Consider the following 19,428-nt stretch of genomic DNA (forward strand, 5'->3'; position numbering starts at 1 on the left):
TATCATTTACAATATTTCCTGTTAGAATAAATTCTGAAATAAATGCACCAAGCTCAGTTTTGGTAACCGAGTCATGGGTTTATTCCACTAAAATGGATCGTTATACTGAATTGATTATAACTTACGAAGAATGTTTCTCTGAATTGGTTTGTGTCAAAGTGTTTGGGTTCTTTTAAAACATCTTCTGCTCTGATTATGCATAGGTCATGTCACTATTATCTCGGGATGTATATATCCAGAGGTCATTGCGTTTGCAGCTGAAACTCGTTGTAATTTTTTATTAATTTTTATATATAAAGTTCACATTGAAATTTATGACGAAATAGTTGAATCAAAGGTTGATTTAATATCTGAATACCCCATTCCCCGGAAAAAAACAGTTTGAAAATTTTAATTGGAAATGAAAGGGCACAAAACCTACAGTCTTCCATACCTTATATTACTTTTCTGCCTTGACACGTAATTTATTTTTAACTATTACTGAAATAAAATTAGATAGGGATTGATTTGTTTTTATAGTCTTATTTTTTTTTTATTAAAAAAGCCTGATAGACATTTTAAGGTTAACAACCTAAAATGAACTCTCAACATAGATGATAACAGAAGCTATATCGTGATAAATATATATATTTTTAACTATTGACTAAAAATCTTATTTGACCTATTGACTGAAAAATATTTTTGAACTATTGACTGAACTTAATTATATTGAAAACAATAATAGACGTTTGGTTTCAATTTTAACGTGCACGATATATGGCGATCAAATGCAAATTGAGTTTGCACTGACACGACTTATATCGGAATCGCCAAATGAATATTTGTGCCCACAAAATAAAGATAAACAAAAACTCCATTGTGTCAGGAGTTCTAAGAAAAATCACGCACCTCCTGCGTATCACCATAATTTAAACTTATTATGTTTGTTTGTTTTCTTCACACATCGTTGTCAATATAATGGAATTTGATGCGACTTGTCGTACAATTATGAGGGTTAACTAGCTATAAAACCAGGTTTGGTCCACCTTTTTCTACATCAGAAAATCCCTGTACCAAGTCAGGAATATGACATTTGTTATCCGTTCGTTTGATGTGTTTGAGCTTTTGATTTTTCCATTTGATTAAGGACTTTTGTTATTTTACTTTTTTACTACTATCCATTCTTGAATTAGTGCCCTGCATTTCATAAGGCGTTATCCTGTAATAATTAAGGTTACCAACAACGGTATAATATAAAGAATTTTGCTGAATATAACCAATATAATATTACGAAATTCGATAACAGCTCTCTGTTTTATATTTATAGTTTTAAAAATAATTCATTCAGAAAATATTAATATCCTAATGATAAGACTTAGTTAATCATTAAATAAAATACTGTATAATAACTGGGCCTTGTTTTGAAAACCGATTTAACCTTTTCTGAGTTAATCGGTACTAAAATACTTGTATTGAACCCCTTCCGGAATTTGAACGTAATAATTATTCAAAGAATGTTGTCATAGACATACAACATGTATAATACTATTTATAGCTATCCGTTTTGAAATAAATTGTTTTAATCAAAACCTTAAAATGACCTCGCATATACATTTTTTCAAATAAGCACTCAATGTAGTATTTAAGTTTATTTATCATTTAACTAAAATAAGGCAACTCATCACATAGCATGTGTGTATATATATATATATTTTTTTATAATGTAGAACAACAAACATACCGTTTTTAACCGGATTTTTGTGACAAAAATGTCGGTTATTGATTTGGGGATGTACGGCGGGTGGGCGGGCGATCGGGCGGGCGGGCGCTCGGCAATCAAATGTTGTCCGTGCATTTACTCATGAACCGTTCAACCAAAGCTTTTAAAATTTTAATATGTTATTACTGACAACTATACGAAGGTCAAGTTCAATAATGGCGATTTTGACTTTTTCCGTTCAGGAGTTATGGTTCTTGAAAGATTGAAAAATGGAGTTTCCAGTCGTGTCCGTGCATTTACGCATGAACTGTTCTACCAAAGCTTTCCAAATTTTAATATGTTGTTACTAATGACAGAATGGAGGTCAAGTTCAATAATGACGAATTTGACTTTTACCGTTCAGGAGTTATGGTTCTTGAAAGATTGAAAAATGGAGTTTCCAGTCGTGTCCGTGCATTTATGCATGAACTGTTCTACCAAAGCTTCTGAAATTTTAATATGCTGTTACTGATGACAAAATGGAGGTCAAGTTCAATAATGACGATTTTGACTTTTACCGTTCAGGAGTTATGGTTCTTGAAAGATTGAAAAATGGAGTTTCCAGTCGTGTCCGTGCATTTACGCATGAACTGTTCTACCAAAGCTTCCCAAATTTATATATGTTGTTACTAATGACAGAATGGAGGTCAAGTTCGATAATGACGAATTTGACTTTTACCGTTCAGGAGTTATGGTTCTTGAAAGATTGAAAAATGGAGTTTCCAGTCGTGTCCGTGCATTTACGCATGAACTGTTCTACCAAAGCTTCCAAAATTTTAATATGTTGTTATTAATGACAGAATGGAGGTCAAGTTCAATAATGACGAATTTGACTTTTATCGTTCAGGAGTTATGGTTCTTGAAAGATTGAAAAATGAAGTTTCCAGTCGTGTCCGTGCATTTACGCATGAAATGTTCTACCAAAGCTTCCCAAATTTTAATATTTTGTTACTAATGACAGAATGGAGGTCAAGTTCAATAATGACGAATTTGACTTTTACCGTTCAGGAGTTATAATTCTTGAAAGATTGAAAAATGGAGTTTCTAGTCGTGTCCGTGCATTTATGCATGAACTGTTCTACCAAAGCTTCTGAAATTTTAATATGCTGTTACTGATGACAAAATAGAGGTCAAGTTCAATAATGACGATTTTGACTTTTACCGTTCAGGAGTTATGGTTCTTGAAAGATTGAAAAATGGAGTTTCCAGTCGTGTCCGTGCATTTACGCATGAACTGTTCTACCAAAGCTTCCAAAATTTTAATATGTTGTTATTAATGACAGAATGGAGGTCAAGTTCAATAATGACGATTTTGACTTTTACCGTTCAGGAGTTATGGTTCTTGAAAGATTGAAAAATGGTGTTTCCCGTCGTGTCCGTGCATTTTCTCATGAACCATTCAACCAAAGCTTTTGAAATTTTAATATGTTGTTACTGATGACAAAATAGAGGTCAAGTTCAATAATGACGATTTTGACTTTTACCGTTCAGGAGTTACGGTTCTTGAAAGATCGTAAAATGGCGTTTCCATTCACGTTGTTGCATTTACTCATGAACCATTCAATCCAAGCTTTTCAAATTTTAATATGTTGATACTGATGACAAAATGGAGGTCAAATTTGATATTGACGATTTTCACTTTCACCATTCATCAGTAATGGTTCTTGTGATATTGCCAGGACACCAATAAATGTTAATAAATTCGGTTTGCTGTCCTTGTGACAGCCTCTTGTTTAAAATAACATAGAGATTAGACAGGTAATCACAGCATCGTCATAGTTGATATAAAACGAATTCACTCTTCATAGTTTGTCTTAAGCATACCAATATTAATAGGAAATGTTGTATGATTGCAACTGGTTGCTTGGAAAAGAAGTCAATATAAAATATTTTTTTATTGGGTGCATTGTACACTATTTCTGAAAATATCCACAAGCAGTGGTACCTACCTGGTAATCGATTTGAAGGTAAATAGTAAACATCTGCAGTGAAAATAAAAACATTGATTCACAACAAAAACCAAAAACAAAATTAGCTATAATCTAGGTTTGTGTAATATTACATAGTTTTATGTTCTGTAAATCTATAGACAAAATGAAACTTTTTCAACATAGCAAAAGCGAACCACTAAGTTAAAAGAGGGGGGAATATAAAACATTAGAGAAGACTAAAAAACAAAGGCAACATTAACTAATGCAGAGATACAAAAATATAATAAAATAGTCGAATAATATACTTTATTCTATCGAAATCTATAGAGATTTTGCGGAAGTATAATTCCGTTTGCAGATTTTAAATAACAAGATATGTTTCCACCCGGCTAACGATAAGACTATAAGAGAACCGTGGTGTAGTGGTTAGTGCATCGGACTACTAACACAAAAGTTCCTGGTTCGATTCCCGTCTGGGATGAAATTTTCAGGCACTTCATTTTCGGCTCTCCCTTGACACCATTTGCGAGTATGGTCTTGAGGAAACGATGATAGTCCGTCGGAAGGGGACGATAAATGGCAGACCCGAGTTAAAAAAAAACTTGTAGATTTCGAAAAAGAGCAGGCTAATGCCGCTACAAGGCAGCACTCGCACCCGCAAAGTGAAAAGGGATTAATATAAGTTGCAAAACTTGTTTCCCAATCCACTATAAATAAATATGTTAAAACTAAGACACTATTTAAACATTAAATGCAAGCAAATAAAGTTATTAAAAATAGAAATTAAATGCCCAGTAGACAAATCAAATTTGAACATTCCACAAGAAAGAAGTTGTTTTCTGCAAGGTCCCAAAAAAGTTGCTGTATAAAATCTACTGAAGTACATCGGCCGATATTACTAAATGTCCTCATTTTGTTGTCTTGGATAGAAAGATCATTTCTGCTTTTACATTGAAAATTATTCCGTTCATATGTACTTCTGTGTTACATTTAATGAAAATGTGGACCACTGTCTTATGTCAATCATATCATATTTGTATAGATATAGCTAGCTGTCTCAGATTCATGCATACCATATCTTTTCATTTTTATATCTGTCTCAGATTCATACATACCATATCTTTTCATTTTTATATCTGTCTCAATGTCAATCATATTTACATCTCGTTATTTTTATTTATATAGGGCCTGTTTCTCAAGGAAGTTAATGTTGTTCACCTTTTAAGGCATTTTCATATAGTACCGTCAATGCGACAATGCATTTGTGGAAATATGACTCTTAAATTATGTCAATTTCACACATATTAAGTTTGTGCTTTAAGACATTACCAACATTTCGTCATATGTATTAACAAAGTCAAATGATAGCTTTCTTTACCTATATAAGATAACCCAGAATTTCATTTTTAATACGTGTTTTGTTAAATTAAAAAAAAATATTAAACAATTGTAGACGTATGATTTCTATTTTCAAATTTAATTTGCACGATGTTTTTTTAAATAACCTTCATCAATTACACTAGGGAAAATGAAGACAATGAATATAAACATGTTTTTGCATCAAATAAAAAAAAGAATTTATGTCGATCTTATAATTGAATAGATATAAACAGATGTGGTATGAGGACCAATGAGACAACTCTCCATCCAAGTAATAATTTGTGAAAGTAAACCAATATAGGTCAAAGTACGGTCTTCAACATGAAGCCTTGGCTTACACTAAACAACAAGCCTTTTCAAACTGATTTTTATGCTTGTGATATAGCTGACTATACGGCATTAGTTTTACTGTTTGATGTTGACAGGAGAAGGGTGACTAATAATTGTTTACTAGTATATTGATGTTTTTAGTCTCATTGGCAATCCACATCTTAATATTTTTTATTTAACACGAAAACTGTTGCAGAAAAACAACAAACTTTAAGTTCGATAACAACACTATGTTTGATATTTATAGTAAAGTGTTTCATGCAGGAAATATTCTAATCCAAATGATAAGACTATGCTAATCCTTAAAATAATACTGATATAATAACTGGGCTATGTTTTGGAAACCGTTTAAACTTTCTGAGTTAATCGGTACTAAAAATACACGTGGTCGACCTCTTCCGCAATTCGAATGAACAAATATAAGACATTTGTCATTTACACATCATACTATTAATCTACAATTTCTTTGAAACTAAACATAAAATTTTATCAAAACCTTCGAATTATGTTGCATATCGGTTTAGAATTAGTTTTTTTTTTGTTAATTTATCAGAAAACCAAAATAACGCAACCCAGCATGCATTATTTGTGTATGTTTTCAAAATGTAGCACAACAAATAAACTTTGTGTTGAAATTAACAACGATATAGGACAAATCAGACAATATCATGATAGTAACTTTAAATACGAATTGTAACATTTTTACCTTTTATGGCTGTTTGTTTTGTTCATACATCGTTGTCAATGTAATGGAAATGTATGCGACTGTCATAAAAGTGAGATGTTTCGCTTGATATGAAACCAGGTTTAATCCACCACTTTCCTCTTAAGAAAATGACTGTACCAAGTCAGGAATATGACAGTTGTTATCAATTCGTTTAATATGTTTGAGCTTTTGATTTTGCCGATTTGATTAGGGACTTTCCGTTTTGAATTTTCCTCGAATTCAGTATTTTTGTGATTTTACTTTTCACTCTTTGCAGTTTCTCATGAAATATTAATATAAAAAATGAGATGTGGTAAGATTGTATAAAAAATAATGTGATGTGATTGAAATGGAGACAGATAAGGAATATAAGAAGACTGTATAAATACAACTGAGACAGCTATATTTATACAAATACGGGGTTATGATATGATTGGTTTAATTTAAGATTTAAATTCTTTAATTAGCAAAACAGTGAAATTTATATTTTACACCTCAGTAATCACACTGTTTCAAACTAGATTTTCGTTAGTATAAACTCTTGCATTAAATTTACTCACTATATTATTTCGCTCTTTTTATTGGATATAAACTTTTCCTTTGTTGTTAATTGTTTATTTATACTATTGCAAAGTGTTTTCTTTACATTTTTGAATTTGATATTACGTTGAAATTAACCACCCTCCCTCCCTCGTTAATTTTTTTTCCCTTTTATAAATTTATAGCGGCGGATGTCTGCCAAAAAATTTGCTTATATATCTATGTTTATGTATTTTCATTTGTGTATTTAATTATTTATGATATATTGTATTTTGTAATATATTGAAAAAATATTTATATCAGGCAATACAAATTATACCTATTGACTTCCTTTTATTTCACCTACTTGATAATTGAAATAAGACAATGCTCCACATTTTCATTAAATGTAACACGAAAGTAATTTGCAATATAAAAGCACATGTCAATTTCCTATCCAACATATTAAAAAGCATACAAGTCGTAATGTCAGCCGCTGTACTTCAGTAAATCTATACTTCAACATTTGTTGGGAATGCAAAAAATGCAGAAAACATCATCTTTCTTGTGACATGATCAAAGTTAATTTTTGAGCTGACAAATTTGAGTTTATTCTGTTTTTATACTAGTTCGTTTTTACATTTAGATATAACCAATAATCAGCAATGTAGAAACTCATCTTTTATTTGAAAAACAAATCTGCACGTGGAATCATATTGCCACAAATATTTATATATTTCGATAAAATAAAGCAGATAATTTGACTATATATCAATATTTCTAATGTTTTATATCTTTAACCTTCCAATATTTTGGGATATTATTCAGGTTACGCAAAGGAAGACACAATTTCTATCAGAAAATTATATCTCACGTGTTAATAAGCATTGATTGTGGACACTCTCAGAAATAATGTACCATGCATCCAATATTCATTTCCTCGACATTGACATGGATTATTTTATCTGCAAATATATAGGATCAACTTTGCATGAATATATTGCTACGTATGAGGTCATTTTATACAGTAACGCCTATGAGACAATGCATTTGTAGAAGTATATTTCTAAACTTACATATACTGGGTAATATATTGAAACTACCTAAGAGATACGTGGTAAAGTATGGTTGTAAACATTCACTATAATTTCACAACTGCGTACCTGAAAGACATTAACACAAATTTGTCGAAGTTATTAAAATGAAATCAAATAATAAATAACTATAACGATAAACCAGAACTGCATTTTTTTATAGATTATTTGTATAATTTGAGTACATACCCAATAAGAATGTCATTTTAAAACTAGCTAGACCAAATATTAGATGAGTTTCAGATGCATATCAAATCATTTTGCTAAAAATGTCTTTAGTGTTTTTTTAAAGAACATGCAAATTTTGTAAATTTTTTTGAAAATTGCCTTCAACAGCAATGTACATTACATTATTAATAGATATATATACAATTATTTCAAAATTGTGTAACCTTTTTAATTCAGAATCTGTAATATTCAACTTTCTGATTATGCATTCGTGAGTGTAAGTAATTGTAAACTAGTCATAATTCTTATAATCATAAATGGATTTGAATATGCAATATGGAAGTTATTGTTTATTTCCTGATCGTATCTATTGTTCTTTACGTCAGTGTTTTATCTGAATTGAAAATCTAATAAACTAAGGGATGGACAGTAAATGTGGGTCTCATTGGGGTCTAAGCGTGACGCGGAATTGCCGATTTTTTGTAAGCGGGACACGTGAAAGTCAAATTATTGAAAACGGGAAATGAGGTCTAGCGGAACCCGGGAAATGACAAAAAAATGAGAATTGCTTACGTACATAGTGTAATCGGGATACGGGAATCTGAAAAAAAACAGTAAGCGGGATCCGGGATCGGAACCCCCCAATGAGACCCCCGTTAATGTTAAGACCATACCTGCGTCATTGTTATGATTCGTATCAATCGGACACATTTAACAATGATTGCTAGGCTTTCATTAATGATATTGTATATCCACTTACAATTGCGTAAAATATGTCAATATTTTCACTAAATATTTGAATTTTTAATTACGGTCCTTTAGGTTTATTTCTTTTGTCATTAAAGGTATTTGCGTGGGAAACACACGACTGACCGCAATGACGTAGATAATTCAGAGTCGTGAACTTCTGTATCCTGAACCAAGCCTCGACTATTATACATTATTTAAACAATTTAATTATTACAAGTCAAAGCTTAAGCAATGCTATTTAAGAATTAAAGTCATATGAAACTTAAAATAAAAAACAATGATGCAAATGTGGTTTTTTTTTTAACTAAATAGCTAGTTTTTATTATAAAACTAATGTACATATACATTTTTCTTCAAAAATTCAATAATTTTTCAATCTTTAGAAGAAATTCACTCATTTTAAATTGTTTGCTTTCAGTAAACAAATCGCCGATAGGTTTTCCGTATGCAGTGAACTCATGATCTTTCTCGTAAAATCGTGTGATAGCAATACGCATGGATCAGTCATTGAAATAAACTATTATCTTATGGTATATGTTATACACGTACTCAACATCGATGCTTCCTTTTAATTGTTTGCTAACGTGACAATCGGTAAAGTACGGCATCAAAACAAGACAATTAAAAAGCTGCCATATTTTCACATCATAACAGACCGAAATTTGTTTTGACGATTATACGATATGGATGCGTATAAATGATAAAATTGTGCAGTTTATGATATATATATGCATTAGTTCAAGAATTAGATAAACATTATTTTTCACTAGTCACTCGTTCTTTATGCTTTAAATGCTTCTATTTAGTTTTATTGGGATGTTAAATATAAAAAAAAAAGAAGATGTGGTATGATTGCAAATAAGAAAACTGTCCACAAGAGACCAAAACAACACAGACATTAACAACTATGGGTCACCGTACGGCCTTCAACAATGAACATAGCCCATACCGCATAGTCAGCTATAAAAGGCCCCGATATGACAATGTAAAACAATTCAAACGAGAAAACTTTGAAGGCAGCACATTCGTGCTTTATACTAGGCTTAGTTCAGGATACGACTCGAATTCTTTACATGCTAATGAGACAACTCTCCATCGAAGTCACAATGTGTAAAAAGTACATCATTTTAGGTCAAAGCACGGTCTTTAAAATGGAGCATTTCCTTAAAACGAACAGCAAGCTTTAAAGAGCCCCAAAAATGATTAGAGTAAAACAATTCAAACAGGAAAACCAACAGGCTAATCTTTAAAAAAAAAAAACCCACCGAGAAACACTTTTGAACTTCATCAACAAACGACAACCGCTGAAAAAAAACGTTTTACTGACGCGAACCATCACCGTAACCTGATACGAAAATAGCATTACAACATAGAAATACTCATTATAAAATATCAATTGAAATGGCTGAACTCTAAAAGAAATATTAACAAAAATCAAGTAAACATTCACTGGACGAATAAATTTGAACTATGAAAAGTATTAATACAATATGTTTTATATTAATTTAACGTAACTATGTAACTGTCATGTATATATCATGTATATATATATACATGCTAATGATATTAATATATAGAAATGCTTCAAATGTAACAGAGCTAAAAACTTATAGAAGATCATAAAACAAAAATGATTATAAATTGTATATTATAGAAATAATGATGAAAACTTATTTGATTGTAACCTTTCAATGCTCGCGCATCTTTTCACTTGAACAATTAAATGTTCACATATATCCATTTAAACAATTAATTAATGATATTATTAAAGTAAGACAACAGGAAGCGTAGGCAGAGTCGTGTCAAACAATTAAAAATTATCCCGCAGGAAATAAAATCAGCGGGTAAAATAATAATGAAATTTTAATCATTTTTGGTTTATCAGATTGTTTGACAAAGGTCGACAGACAACAACCATAAACGAGTAGGGTTTTCACGCAATATTTATTTCATTGTTTGTCAATTCTTTCCTAAATATATTTATTTTATTATTGTACAAATGAAGTACGATCTTTGAAAATATGTTCTTATGTCGTACCATGTTGGGTCAGGAATTAAGCGGTCATAACAATGCTAACCCGCTAAATTATTTATATGTCTCAAATAAAGTGCTTGTAAATCAGTGGTTGTAGTTTGATGTTATCTGTGATATGAGTCTGTCATTTATTGCTTTTTGTATCAATGTCTTTTTTTTTTTCTTCTTTTCAATTTCAGATTTTGACAAGTTTTGACCATTATATAGTTTACCATACGATATTCGTTTTACTCATTTTTGAAGGCTTGCACATTCCTTGAAGTTGTTTAGATCCTCTTATGTACTCAATGGTGCATGCTTGTATCAATAATTGGCTATCATACAATATATTTTAATTAAACGTTAATTTAAGGACGTATGTAATGACAACTACAGAAGAATGGCAGGGTCTAAATAAAAATAAATTCAAAATTTTAAAAATATAATGCTCTTTTGTTCACAGGGAACTTTATAATATTCTGGATATTGTTTATTATTCCATATTGATAAAACTTTAGCAGGCTTTTCTATATGAATGGGATTTTGAATAAATAAGAAGATTCACCTGAGGAAAATAAAATTGAGAATGGAAATGGGGAATGTGTCAAAGAGACAACAACCCGACCATAGAAAAAAAAAACACAACAGGAGAAGGTCACCAATAGGTCTTCAAAGTAGCGAGAAATTCCCGCACCCGGAGGCGTCCTTCAGCTGGCCCTGAAACAAATATATACTAGTTCAGTGATAATGAACGCCAAACTAATTTCCAAATTGTACACATGAAACTAAAATTACTATAATACAAGACTTACAAAGGCCAGAGGCTCCTGACTTGGGACAGGCGCAAACATGCGGCGGGGTTAAACATGTTTGTGAGATCTCAACCCTCCCCCTATACCTCTAGCCAATCTGGAAAAGTAAACGCATAACAATACGCACTTTAAAATTCAGTTCAAGAGAAGTCCGAGTCTGATGTCAGAAGAAGTAACTAAAGAAAATAAACAAAATGACAATAATACATAAATAACAACAGACTACTAGCAGTTAACTGACATGCCAGCTCCAGACTTCAATTACACTGACTGAAAGATTATGATTTCATCATATGAACATCAGGCACAATCCTTCCCGTTAGGGGTCTAGTATCATACCATCATAACATATATGAGAAGAACATAACCCGTGTCATGCCAACAACTGGTTTTTTAATAAATGTGTTTAGTTCCGATGCAAAGACCCTATAAGTGAATCAATATTAACGCCAAAATATGCAATCTTTAATGACCTGACAACAGTATCGTAACTATATCCATTCTTAATAAGTCTATTCAAAGGTTTTTTTTAGTTTCTGAGGTGAATACTGACACCTTTGTTCTTTATAAAGAATATTTCCATAAAAAATTGGATGTGAAATACCTGAACGTATAAGAAGTCTGCATGTTGAGCTATATTTACGAATGATATCCTTATACCGATGATAAAATTTAGTAAATGTTTTGACTAGTTTGTGATATCGAAAACCCTGGTGTAATAATTTTTCAGTAATACATAAATAAAAGTATATTCACCGCGCAAAACGTCGCGTGATTTTATGTGTAGGATTTTGGTAAAAAAGTTTGATGTACATGCAATTGGTTTTAGTAAATATTTTCAATTACATACATTTCTCTTGGAATATAAAATAAAACAATTACTGGCTTTTGTTTCTGTAAATATGTTGTTTAATTGACTTTTGAAAAAACTGATATTCATTTCTGCCGTTGGCCTCTGTAAATATCAGTTTTTCAAAAGTCAATAAAACCACACATTTACCTCATCAAAAGACAGTAATGGTATATTATTTTGTTGAAGTTTGCAATTCTCATTATTTTCCTAGGTGTCTTTAATTTAGAAAAAGGGAGGCAATATGAGGAATGTCTTATTCCAATTTTAAAGCCTAGACAAGATTGTTAGGATTTTTATTATTTATTAAGTAAAAGTAGTAATTTTGATAATCGTATGACCTTCAAGTTAAATTATCTTTTCTAGAAAATGTAGGTTATTACTAAATTACTCACATGCACCAACAGTGAAAATCTACTTTATTTCTATATAGAACTACAAACATTTATCAATCGTAACATATTTGTATTTGATCGTCTGGTGTAGGAGTCCAATGACAGTACGATATATGAATATAAAGAGTTTAGAGGTTTTTTTTTATAAATTCTATATTTGCTGACGTCAGCCTACTTTAAGTTGTTCTTTCTGTTTTAACATTATAACGAAGCGTTTCCATCAAAGTACACACTAACTGTATAGGTCGCCATTACATTGAAAAGTACGATTTAACAAAATAAACTCATTGAAGATACCAGGATATAATTCTTATATGATTAGCATATTAGGAAATACGTTGATATGCTTGGTCGAGATGACTTCCGGTAGTTGATCTTGATGTTGGTTATTTTTCGATAGACGACGTTGACCGAACTTCTTTTCGTAACCAATGTAAACAAGATGGCGTCGATAATAACAGCGACGTTAACAAAGTTTATTTTCACTGTAAGTTAATCGTTAAATAAAATAATACACAAAAACATTCGTTTGACTGCTAATAAGAGTTTTTGCAGTTAATTTTTATTGAGTACATATTTATTGCGTAAAGCAACAAATTTATTCATGCGCCAGGCCTAATCAATGACATAAATATACAATGTACGTGTGATAAAGGTAACGAGTGTGGAAACATATATTCCCTATCTCCGATTTGAAAGAATTATAAGGATATTGGTGTATAAACTGGACCAAGTCACTCACAAACATATCAAAAAAGTCCTTCGGACTTTTATTTGTTTGTGAGTGAATTGGTCGAGTTCATACACCAATAAATTCCTTTAAAAAGGCGTTAAATCCTATATTAAATTTTGTTTGAACGCCAGACGCGCGTTTAGTCTATGACAGACTCACAAGTGACGTTCGAATCCAAAAAAAGTTACAAAGGCAAAATAAAGTACGAAGTTGGACAGCATAGTGGACCAAAATGCCTAAAAGGTTTGCAAAATACAGCTAAGGAAATCTACACCGTAGTTATGAGGTAATTTTCACATGATGACCTCAGTGTTCAACATTTCACCAACAAATATATCCATCTAGTGGTAGAAATAACATTAAATTTGTAACTCGGTAACAATTTTAAGGTACCAGATACGATAATGCACAAGGGTAACAATCGTTATTTTAACACTTTGTATAAACGACAGAAAGCTGATGGAGCATGAAAAGGTCTTAAGGTATAGCCTAATCCACAGGAGGAATCAGAGCCACGAATGAGGGAAATGCATTCATTTATTTCTTAAAACCAGATTTAATCCACCATTTTCTACATTAGGAATATGACATTTGTTATCAATTCGTTTGATGAGTTTGAGAATTGATATTGCCAATTAGTGACTTTCAGTTTTCAGTTTTCCCCATGGTTCGGGTTTTTTTGTTATCTCAATTTTTGTAATGTCGACGCGACCGATCTCGCTTTGATCTTTTAAAAGTTGATTTGAATATTCTACAAGGAATTACGAGAATTGTTTATCAGTTTACGAGATTCGTTCATCAGTTTACGTAATTCGTACATCGGTTTACGAGATTCGTGCATCGGTTTACGAGATTCGTTCATCGGTTTACGAGATTCGTTCATCGGTTTACTACTGTTGTCTCTAATTCATCATTGCAAATTTCTTTACAACAATATGTTAATGTTAAATGCAAATATTGAAAGGCAGTAGTAAGTTAACTGGAACTATAAGGGAAAATGTAACAAATACTAGTGATCACTCTTCTTTTTTTCAAATTAAGTTTGCCCACCCTATTTTTATCTTTAATGATCTATTTATTTTATAAGAAACATCTTCTTGGTTCTATTCAATACATAGCTGATATCAAGAATGATTACGGAATACTATTTTGGTTCACTGGTATTAACTTAACCAGACCGTAATTCACTCAATTAGGTTCTACGTAAAATTAATTATGAAATATTACTAGAGTTAACTCAAAAGGTTTCTTTCAAATTAACGTCTTTCACATTTCTCATTCTTGAACTATTTCTCGACAATTTAGAAACTTATAATGATATCAAAATACATGTTGAATCAATTGAGTATTGTTTCAACATGAAAGTGAAAAATGTCTTGTCAGAGCCGAGAACTGACAATATATGATTTTGCAAGTAAATACTTATTGTAAACTATAAGTTGCAGTTCAGATAGCAGGCTTTTTTAAAAGATAATTGAATGAGCGTATACTAGTGTACATTAGATGAATGCACGATAAGTAAATTAAGAGGAATAAAAGGTAATTCCTTTTGCATATAACAGATTTGATCTGTAAGTTTAAGGGATTTTGATTAACATTTTTTAAAAGGAGTTGTTAACACTAATCAAGCATCCTCTGCTCATCAGCCCTATATAACCATCCCAACAGAGGGCAAAGTGATGATTTTATGTTATAAATTCTTATTCTTTACTAATGATATACAAGGTCTAAATAATCATTAGTTGGAGTTTGGAGATATATCACACCTTTTTAACTATCGGTACTGCAGATGCAATATGAAACTCCGTTCACAATCTGATGTTTACTATTGTTATAACCGCTGCATTTGACTCAATCGGAACTAAAGACAAAAGTACTTTCTTCAATAGCAAAACCAAAAGTGAAAGCCATTAGAAAATATAACAAACGTACTGAACTCCAATGAAAAGTGAAAAAGGGAATAACGTAAAAACTGAGACAATCAAACGCTATCAATCAACGGAATGAATTGAAATCAACAGCTATATTACTGAATTGGCACAGTAATTTTCCGAATAAAGTATGTTTAACCTGGTTTATGCTGATCGTGAACCTCATCCTTTTCTATTGTCAGTGATCTATAATTTTCAAATACACAAAAAAATCGCTAACATGTTTAACCCAGCCACATTATTTATGTATGTGCCTGTCCCAAGTCAGGAGCCTGTAATTCAGAGGTTGTCGTTTGTTTATGTGTTGCATATTTGTTTTTAGTTCATTCTTTTACATAAATAAGGCCGTTAGTTTTCTCGTTTGAATGGTTTGACATTGTCTTATCGGGGCCTTTTATAGCTGACTATGCGGTATGGGCTTTGCTCATTGTTGAAGGCCGTACGGTGACCTATAGTTGTTAATGTCTGTGTCATTTTGTTGTTTTTTTGTGGATAGTTGTCTCATTGGCAATCATACCACATCTTCTTTTTTATATTGGCTGTATTCAATAATTGATGTCAAGTAATATGAAATAATTTTATCTTTATTAACTTTATCTGATTGCACGTCTCAGCACTGGTTTCCACTCCGTTACTTTTAAAATAGTGCTAGAATAAACTAACGAGGTTTTATTTCAAATTCACGTCTTTCACACTTTATTCATATGTCTTATAATAATTTCATAGATATCTATATGTTTCTTTATACCATTGTATCAACAAAGGTTTTTTTTTTCAGAATACACTATATTATAAAGGAATAGTCATAATGGAAATATGCCCTTGATAATGTAGAAATTTAAAATAAGTGTTGTTTTCATTGCACATAATTGGGTCGACACTTCTGTCGGTGGATTATCAGCCTCCGGGGGTGAGGTTCGATACTTACATGATTTAAACCAAACTTTCTAAAATTGTCTGTTTATAATTTTGAAAATTACATAGAAACTAAGATTTCGACATCCTCAGGTAAATTGATCTTAAATTGATTTGGCTAATTTTCATGTTCTTTTTGGTCATATAGCTCTGCAACTGCTTTGGAATATACATCATTTGCTTTCAAATTCTTGGCTTTGAACGTTCCTAATGAAGGAAAATCAATAAATGAGGGCCCTCATGGGGTTTTTGATTATGTGATTACTTGGCCGTTTTTTTAATGATTATTTGATTATTAAGTCAAATATTTCATGATTATTTGATTACCTAGGACTGTATTTTTAGTTTATGATTATTTGATTACTAAAGATAAGCAAATATTTAATGATTATGTGATTATATTGGCAAAAAATGGTGATTATGTGATTACTAGGACCCCCCCCCCCCCCATTAGGGGCCTTATAAATGTTCTATGGACGCCTGGAATTTATAACGTGTTGTTTTCAAGTTTTTTGTACTAGCTAAATAAATTGAGTATTATTTCAGAGATGCAACATGGAAGTGAGACAACTTTGAACTGCAAAATGTCAACTTTGAACAGAGAAATGTCAAGGTGAAAGGGAGAAATAACAATACATACTTAATGTCTCAAATATTTTAAGTTACATTTACCGTTGGCCATACGTCATAAACTTGCTTTCTACTGAGTAATTCTTTAAAATATTACTGGAGTAAATGCAAGCCTTTTTTTATTATGGCTATAGTTATACATTAACAGTATTTATTTAGCTGGATTTGGCAAAACCTTTAGGAAATTCGTTTTTCAATGCTCTTCAACTTCGTACTTTATTTGGCCTTTTTAACTTTTTTGGATTCGAGCGTCACTGATGAGTCTTTTGTAGAAGAAACGCGCGTGTGGCGTATGTACAAAATGTAGTCCTGGTATCTATGATGAGTTTATTTACAACCACTGGGCCGATGCCACTGCTGGTGGAGATTTATTTCCCCGAGGGTATCACCAGCCCAGTAGTCAGCACTTTTGTGCTGACATGAATTATCATTGATATGGTTATATTTATAAATTAACTGTTTACAAAATTTTAATTTTTCGAAATACTAAGGCTTTTCTACCTCAGGAATAGATTACCTTAGCTGGATTTGGCAAAAATTTTAGGAATTTTGGTCCTCAATGCTCTTCAACTTCGTACTTTATTTGGCCTTTTTAACTTTTTTTTATACGAGCGTCACTGATGAGTCTGTTGTAGACGAAACGCGCGAAACAGAATTTAGTCCTAGTATCTATGATGGGTTTATTTACATATGCCTTTATCCTCATCTTCCACGATTGCTTTATTTTCATGTTATATATATTTGTTCGAAGCTAAATAGGCATTATATGTGTGTCTGTTTGTTTGTGTACAATTCATAAAGCTTATATACATTTGTGTTCATTTTACCAACTTATCTGCTCCGTACCATATCATGCATATGTGCGGTTGATTAATATTACCATGTTAATTCTTTATCTTTAATAAACACAATTTGCTATGTAAGCAAGTACCTGTACCACGTCAGGAATAATACAATTGTTTTTCTTTCCTTTGATGTGTTAGCTTTTGATTTTGCCCTTTGAGAAGAGACTTACCATTTTGAATTTATTGGAGTTCTGTATTTTTGTTATTTTACTTTTCAGTTACATGCATTTAAAATATTATGAACAGTTTGTTACATATTATTTTTTTTTTTAAATGTATTATTCGTAATTTTATTTAAATGCAACTTGTCATGAAAATCATGTCAATTTACTTTGTTTGATCTTAAATGTTATCAGTTGTATAATTTTTATCTCAATTGCAGGAAAATCTGCACTTGTCCATTTATAAGGAACATGACTGACCTAAAGGTTTTCTTCTTATCTTGGTGTACTGGAAGAACTTTGGTAGTTCAGGTAGATTCACTTAAATCTAATACGGAAATATGTCTGGGTTGTCTCTAGTTGCTACATTTGGAATACATCTGTTGCTTATTGGTAAGTGAAGTTCACTGTTAAATATTGAAGTAATCAACTATGATTTTCCTCGTTTCTTTAAATGTGTTTATTTTAGACAATCCAAGAAAATATTCCTTTACAGTTTCATTTATCATGATATATTGCTACTCGAAGCTTATTTGAAAATGGCTGTTTTTTTATCTGTTATGTATAGGATGGAATCCCCATATTATAGGTTTTTCTATTAATGGTAATTTTCTATTTTGTTTTTGTGCTATGGCATAGTCAGTTCATATTCGAATTATGAGTTGAATATCTCTTTGGTATTTAACACCTCTTTTTTTAATGGTACACTGGTTCGTGGTCTTATATGTGTATTTGAATGTAAAAGATATAACTGCGTTTATATGAGAAATATATGAAAGACGTTACTGACTATAAACCTATATACCATGGTATACAGCTATGAAACTATGAAATGTATGCTACTCATAAATCTATATAGTGCTATGAAGTTATCTTCCGAGAAAGGGCAAACAAAACTAGGTAACGTTTATTTTCAGAATTGTTCTGAAATGTTAATTTCAATATTGTATGTACATCCACACAGTGCATAATGTACACTACTGTATTCGAGGGATGCCATCATTATGAACAAACAAAAAATTACAGATAGATAAGATTGAATAAGTATTTTTGAAATTTATTTTTCATAAATGGTACTTTTAGCAAATATTGAAGAAAAACCTAAAATGTATATGCAGCGCTTAAGTACATTAAAGCCAAACAACTCCATAGGATTTGGCAGACATGAATTCACACCTTTTCTGTGTATTATTTGTGAAAGACATATTATAATTTTCATCAGAGTTTCATTTATAGATAAATACGATTATATTATTTAATATCATGTTTATGTAATATTATAGATAAAGCTGATAGACTGGTATTTCAGCGTTTACTAAATAAAATAAGATATACTGAAGAATAATGTCTCCTTTTTCAAACTATGACATGATTCTATAATTTTTTCTTAAAACATTTTGATAATCGGTATACATGTTTTTTTTTAAAAGTATATGTAAATATTTGAAATCCAATATCTCCAATAGTAAATAAATAAATTCCCTTTATCAGTGACAGCGAAAATATAGTTTTGAGGTTTGCAACTA

At 31.2% G+C, this 19,428-nt stretch overlaps 1 protein-coding gene across 1 annotated transcript in view; it reads left to right on the forward strand.

Moving 5' to 3' along the window:
- Nucleotides 1-19,428, forward strand: part of LOC139510804 (uncharacterized) — a 46,288-nt gene that overhangs the window by 10,713 nt on the left and 16,147 nt on the right. The gene's annotated exons all lie outside the window — the stretch shown is intronic.

The sequence above is a fragment of the Mytilus edulis genome, chromosome 2 (assembly GCF_963676685.1).
Source record: "Mytilus edulis chromosome 2, xbMytEdul2.2, whole genome shotgun sequence".
Classification (NCBI taxonomy): Eukaryota; Metazoa; Mollusca; class Bivalvia; order Mytilida; family Mytilidae; genus Mytilus; species Mytilus edulis.